Below are 7,485 nucleotides of genomic sequence, written 5' to 3'. Positions count from 1 at the left end.
CTTCAGGCCTTTCCAGCACTGGCATAAGGGCAATGCAGCTCCGGGGTAAGGAAACAAACATTCCCTGACTATGAGGCGGCGTCATAGTCTGAAGGGCAGAGGCTGAAATGAGTTGCCGCAACTTCTGTCAGCGGTTCCCAAACTGACTGCACTCACGGCTCCCTCTTCTTTTGTCTCTCCCAGTCACTGCCATGAAGGTGACAGCACCCTGGAGAGCTGGAAGAAGGGGCTGCTGGAAATATCCCACAGTACCCTGTGAATTTGCCGTGGTGCACAGTTTGAGAACCACTGCCTTATGGGAAAACTGGTTGTTGGAGGCTTCTGTACCTCTTCCTCCTGCAGGAGTGTATCTAGGGTGTGGCACAGGATGGCATTTGCCTGGGCACTGGGGGGGCGCTGGGTGTAGACATTGGGTGGTGAGTAATAGTGGCTGCGCACTCCCTGTTCACAGTGCTCCAAGTGGTTCAAGGCCACTCTGGTGGGGGTGCACTCGTGGCCTGCAGTTGGGCCCCCCTGAGGGGTCTGTTTGGCTCCTAAATGGAGCAATGGAGTAGTGCGCAGGTGTGGGGGCGATAGGATGATGCAGGGGTGTCACAGTGCCATGTCATTGCATTGCCCTGCTAAGGGTGCCATTAGGCTTTGGGATGTGGCTGTCCTGCTCTTGGATTTAAAAAGGAAGGGGAAATTGTCTCCTCTACCCATCCTCTTCTGCTTCATTCCCTCTTTCTTTTTCTTGGGAGGTAGCTGGGTGCGCAGAGTGTGGCCCTCTGCCTCGGGAGGACTGGTCAAAGGGAGGCGACCGCACAGTTTCAAAGGATTACATCTGTCATTACGCCTCAGTCAGCACCCTGAATAGTTCCTGTGGCTTCATCTGAATCTGAAGCTAACCCAAAGAGCACACGGATGGAATTATCCAGTATTCATGTGCCCAGTGACATAGCTAGGGGGGGGGGTCGAAATACTAAGTTGAATGAATGTATTTCCGGTATCAAGGCATCAGTTACCTTGCAGCAAACCACTAACCAAAGGTTTGAGAATGACAGCCAAGGTGCTCCCCAACTTTTAAAACCAGCTTCTGCACCTGCTCCTTGAAGAGAAGGGGCATCCTGAGATGTGGTGCTGGCGCCCCCTCCCTGCCATGCAAGGCACTGCGTCCCAGTACGCACCCAGAGACCTACAGGTCTGCTCCAAAACCTGCACTTCACATTTCCTTCCAAAGATTCTCTGGGGGTTGGTGTTGTCCATCCCCCCCCCCCCCAAAACAGGCTGTTTTATTAAAATATGCACCAGGTGAGAATGCACAAGCTGAACATCTGGAGCAGACCACTGGAAGGCCTCCTGCCAGATCACCTTTTCCGGCATTCCTGGTAGTTGCAAAACTCTTCACGCTTCCATCTCAAGAGCCAGCGCCGTCTGGTTTCAGCAGGGCAAAGCTGAAGTGCAGGAATGGGGCTTACCTGCCTGGTCTTGTTCCAGCCTCGGGACATGGAAAGAATGTGAGCAGTGGCCTTCCAACCTACTGCTGGCAAAGCAAACTTGTGTGTGTGTGTGGGGGGGGGAGGGATGTAGAATGCTATTCTGGAAGTGAGGTGGCCTCAACATGGTACAAGGTCTGAACATAAGAAGATCCTCACTGGATCAGGCCAAGGACAACAAGAGACCTGCACCCTGAGTCCACTCCCCCGCACCTGGCATTCTGAGGTAGCCTATTTCTACAAACCCATCATGGTTTGTAACCTGCAATGGACTTTTCCTCCATAAATGTGTCCAAACCCCTTTAAAAGGCATGCAGGCCAGATGCCATCACCACATCCTGTGGCAAGGAGTTCCACAGATTAATTACCCAAAGTGTTAAGAAGTATTTTCTTTCTAACTCTCCTGACATTCAGTTGAGTAGATGCCCCCTAGTTCTGGTGTGGTGCAAGATGGAAGAGAACGTCCCTCTATCCACTCTGTCCATCCCCTGCATAGTTTTATGCGTCTCAGAGCCCAAGCCCACGCATGTCTACTCAAAAGTAATTCCCTTTTTAGTCAATGGGACTTACTCCCAGGTAAGTGTGGATAGGATAGCAGTCTCAATCATGTCCCCTCTCAGGTGCCTTCTTTCTAGACTGATGTACCCCAAATACTGTAGCTCCAGGATTCAGAACCGAGGCTCCCCCATCCTTTCTCTGGAGCCATCTCCCTGTTCATACTCTGTATATGCCTGTTTATTTTAAACAAGGTAAGTGAAGCATGCTGGGAACTGCGTACCGCCGGGGGGGCATATCTACCCCAAACCAGGCAGCATCTGCACTGTCAGCTCTTGCTCCCCAGTGCACTAGCCTATCCTTCTCCTATCCTCCACACTTCCTTCCCACTCTATGGTCTTCTTCCTTTTCGAACAGGAGGGGGAGAAGGGGCACTGGGGATAAGTGGGTTAATGGACTTCTGAGCCCTCCACCACTCTGTTGTCTGAGGTGGCGGTCAGCCTTATGGATGGGCTGACCCAGCTTGCAAAACGTGTGTCCAGCCTTCTCCAAAAAAAAAAACAAAAAAACATTTATGCTGTAACACACACTCAGGACACAGTGATGCAGTGAGCCATGACTCAGTACAGGACCCAAGATGTGCTACTCCTGGAAATAGCACAGAACAAACAAACTGGTACGCAAACTATGAAGAATGTTGCTCAAGATAGATTTCCGCCGATACAGGACTGCCTGCTCTCTCTTGTTAGGACTGCTGGTTTTTGTTTAAAGCACTGACAAGATGGAGCTGAACTGGAAGGAAGGTCACAAGAGTGAATGACAGCATCAGCCCTGACCGACCTGCTTGTGGCACCCCCACACCCCTGGCTTCTTTGTGTTCCAAACAGAGCTGGACAAAAAACGACCGGTGGGTAACCAATGACCCACAATACCTCTGGCCCAGGCTCACATTCTGCCAGGTCTGCTCTTTCCTTGGCCGGTTGAGATCTTCACCATTCCCATTCACCCTCCCACCATCTGCCCTCAGAAACATCTCCAGAAAATGGACATCCCAGACGGACAATGGGTGGGTTTGTCTGAATGTTCTCTGGGACTTGAACTTTCACGGGGGGAGCCAGGAAAGGAACAGAGTAGTCATCTGTCAATGCTCAGACAGGGACAGTCTATGAAGGCACAAACCCTTCCCCCAGTTTGTGTGGCCTTTGGGAACATGATTGAGCCACGAGGGGAGTGCAGTGCGCAGTTTGACAGTGGCAAAGGATAGAAAACACGCCACAGTGGAGACCTCTCTGCTCAGTCTATCTCCAAGCAAAGAGCTAGAGGTGGCACTGGATTCATCTCCAGCTGGAGCTTGTTGCAGTTCTGGGTGGGGAAGAATGCAGTCCACACTTTTCATCTGCAGGGGATCCAGGACCCCTCACAAATCCACACATATGCGAATCTGTGGCCACTTCCAGTTTTATGAGCAAACCAGCGGTGGCTTTCCCCTGGTATCCACAGCATCAAATCTATGGACGCCAGATCAGATGTACACTGTAGTTTCTGCAACTGTTCGGCATGGTTGCCAACTGACCGGAAAAGAAGGCCCTTTGGTTTGCACTTGTTCACACAGAGAGTTGATGTGCTGAAAGTGGCAGAGGAGCTGCAAGGGAATGGTACGGTCTTGAACTGTGAGTCTGGTGTCTATCTTATTAAACATAGATATTTTAATTGCCTTTTCTCACCACATGAAGAGAGCTTGAGGCTGCAATCCTAACCTCACTTTCCTGGGAGTAAGTCCCACTAAACGCAATAGGACTTACTTCTGAATAGACCTGGTTAGGATTGTGCCCTGAGGCAGCTGACAAGCTGTGCAGCAATATAAGCAGAATCAGAACCCAGCCTGGCTCTTCCAGGAAGCTGACAGAGGCATTTGCTTCAGATAGGAGACTGTAAGTGGCAGCCAAAGGCATAACTAGGGTGGAGTCTTGAGGGGCACCTGCCCTGGGTGCTACACCTGGGGGGGGCACAAAGCCACCAGCATCTCTTCCTCCAGGGGAGAACCCAGAAGTGTCTGCCTTGTGTAATGGAAATGCGCAAGATCCCTTGAGGAGATAGGGTGTGGTGTCAACAATGACCCCTTGCTCTGGCAGGCGAGCATGGGGTTAACACCAGCGTCTTAGATTGCAGTGAGTGTGCTGCACAGCTGCAGCCACTTGAAGGCAATAGGGCCCTCAGGGATAAAAGCAGCACCTGATCAAGGGTGAGTTTGATGGGTAGCAGGAGGAGGACAGCTAGCTATCTGACTGGACTGAATTGATGGATTAATGGACTGAGGAGCTGATGGAGTCCTGGAAGTGCCCCCGAATCCCACATGTGCAGCAAGTTTGGGATGGGTGAGATCAGAAAATGTGCTGGCAACCTTCAGTCTCGAAAGACTCTGGTATCGCGCTCTGAATGGTGGTTCTGGAACAGCGTCTAGTGTGGCTGAAAAGGCCGATTCGGGAGTGACAATCCCTTCCACACCGGGAGCAAGTGCAGTCTGTCCCTGGTCTGTCTCCCTGGCTGTGGGCCTTCCTTCGTTGCCTCTTAGCCTCAGACTGTTGGCCAAGTGTCTCTTCAAACTGGGAAAGGCCATGCTGCACAGCCTGCCTCCAAGCGGGCCGCTCAGAGGCCAGGGTCTCCCACTTGTTGAGGTCCACTCCTAAGGCCTTCAGATCCCTCTTGCAGATGTCCTTGTATCGCAGCTGTGGTCTACCTGTAGGGCGCTTTCCTTGCACGAGTTATCCATAGAGGAGATCCTTTGGGATCCGGCCATCATCCATTCTCACGACATGACCGAGCCAACACAGGCGTCTCTGTTTCAGCAGTGCACACATGGTAGGGATTCCAGCTCGTTCCAGGACTGTGTTGTTTGGAACTTTGTCCTGCCAGGTGATGCCGAGGATGCATCGGAGGCAGCGCATGTGAAAAGCGTTCAGTTTCCTCTCCTGTAAGATCCCATGAAATTTCTGGCACCCCTCCTTTGGTTGCTGCGTTCCCCTTTCAACCCTGTACCTAGGTACAAAATATCTCCTGCACCCTTCTCTCATGGGCCCTGCCGCAGGGGTCTTCTTATTTCTAAGAAGGCCTCAACGCCTCAAAGTGGCCCTTGACTGAATTTCTAATGGAGTTGGGGAGTGAAGCCAAGGCTGAGGGCACCTCTGTTCTGACTAGAAATGGTCTTGTTTGCCTCAAAGTCAGGAAAATTCCAGGAAGTGGCATTGTTTGCAGGGCTGAACAGGATGACCAAGCAAAGTGTGGCTGGTGCTGGTCACTGTGGTTTCCATAGTAAGGCAGAAAGGGGACAGGGAGGTGGTGCCGATGAACCAGAGTTTGGCCTTCACTTCAAAGGCCTGCAGGACCCAATGTTTCTCTTGCTATCAGGCCAAGCAAAACAACATGAGATGGGCCTGGGTTGCGCTCCCCTGGTGTGCTCTAAGCACCATGTACCTGTGTGTATTTGTGCACTGGGCAACACACTCTGCTCTCCTCCACACTTCCTCATCGCATCTGTTCCCTTTGTCCTTTTCGAATCCAGGGAGTGGGTGGAGGCAGGAAGATGGAGGTGGCTGTTCCCTGCCAAACTGCCACCTGAGGCGACAGCCTCAGTTGGTCTTGTGAATGAGCCAGCTCTGAGAAAAGTTTCCAAGCAGTGCAAAAGGAGTCACGGTTTTCCCAGTGGGGGATGCTGGTTGGAGTGTCAAGTGTGATGCAGGAAAGAGCTCATTTATTGTGTATGTCGGAAATGCATACCAAGAGTTCTGAAGACAAAACTTCCAAGTGGCAAACCTTTTCCACAGTGACACGGCTATGGCACCCGGGGGAGGCACAAAAATTTTTTAACACCCCCAATGCAACAAAGGGCGCAATCCTAACCCCTTATGTCAGTGCTTTCCAGCACTGACATAAGGGCAATGCAACTCCGAGGTATAAGGGAACAAACATTCCCTGACTATGAGGCGGCCTCCGTGAGTGACACCCAACTGCAGGATGCAGCACACGTCCCATTGGCACCGCTATGCCAGTGCTGGAAAGCACTGACAGAAGGGTTTAGGATTGCACCCAAAGTCACCCCAAGGGGTGCCTAACACACACAACCCACATCTGGGAGGTGGTCTGAAAAATGGGTGCCAGGCCTTGAGGGAGTGTCAACCTCCCGAATGCCAGGGTGATTCTTTTACCAGTTGGGGAGGGGGAGCATGACACCTTCCAATGGTTGGGCAGCCGGGGAATGTACCTCCTGCTCCCCAGCTATGCTATTGCCCTTCTGGGCCAAACAGCCGCACAGAGTTGGCAGTGGAAGAAGGGGTGGAAAGAGACTGGCAGGCAGAGAGTATCCCCCCGGTGTTAACACCCTCCAGGGTGTCTAACACACACACCGTCATCCAGGAGGTGGTTTGATGCCTCAGATCACCTTCTGGATGCCAGGGGGCTTCTTTCTCCAGTGTGTGGGGGGGGGGGGGCTTGACACCTTCTCAAGGACTGGCACTTGGAGAATGTAGCCCCTTCAGGACAGAGTTGGTTGTAGGAGACAGGTCTCTCTCTCTCTCTCTCTCTCTCTCTCTCTCTCTCTCTCTCTCTCTCTCTCTCTCTCTCTGGGTGTAAGAAGGAACACTGCCTTACAGTGATTGATGCTGAAGTCAAGTGGCAGGATGTCCTTGCTGCTGGAGGAAAGAAAGCCTTGCAGCTCTCACAGGAGGTCCGTGACTCATACTGAATTCCCCTCCTTTCTTTGTCACTGCCAAAATATGCAGGCTGGAGACAACGGGTCTCTGAGCGCCATGCCGGACCTTCCTGATGCCCTGGTCAACGCCCTCCTCTGCGGCAAGGTGTGGCTGCTACTGTCAAGATGTGAAACTATAGCTGGAGTACAGGAAAGATGCTGGGATGGATTAGAATGTCATCGGCCTTCCTTGACGGTTTGGCCCTTTCTTAGCAGTGGGCTCAGGCAGATTCTCAGACGCGTGTAAAGTCCTCACTGGTAGGGATGCCCATTGCACACGAACAGAGGGCTCCATCTAGCTCGGGACTGTCTCTACTGGGCTCCAGAGAGGGGTCATTTCAAGCCAGGACAGAACTTGAGCAGTGCCAGTGCCGGGCTGTCCATGCAGCCCCTGATGTGGGCTGCATCGGGGCAGATTGCAAGGGGTCTGATGGGCAGGCAGACTCGGGGTACCTTTCACCCCAAGTCTGTTGCCCTCATTGCCTCCCTCCAACCTGCCACTGGTGCAAGCCCCTCGCTCAAGCAGGAAGTAGAGTATTCCCCTCTTTACTGTAGCTGTTTTCATTCCACAGTGAGCTGTCCCTGTAAATGAAACCTGGCAGTTGCCCACAAGAAGCACATGTGACAACAGTTTGGGGAAAAATAAATGGGTCAGATTTATTAATTCAACATACAAGGACCGGGCAATTGCAGAGGGTCCTGCCAGCCTACTCCCAAGATCTCCTGTGCAGGCACCGAGCCTGAGGGCGACTGTTTCCTGCCCAGAGCCCT

The sequence above is a fragment of the Tiliqua scincoides genome, chromosome 10 (genome assembly GCF_035046505.1).
Source record: "Tiliqua scincoides isolate rTilSci1 chromosome 10, rTilSci1.hap2, whole genome shotgun sequence".
NCBI classification, from domain to species: domain Eukaryota; kingdom Metazoa; phylum Chordata; class Lepidosauria; order Squamata; family Scincidae; genus Tiliqua; species Tiliqua scincoides.
This window is presented reverse-complemented; position numbering follows the sequence as displayed.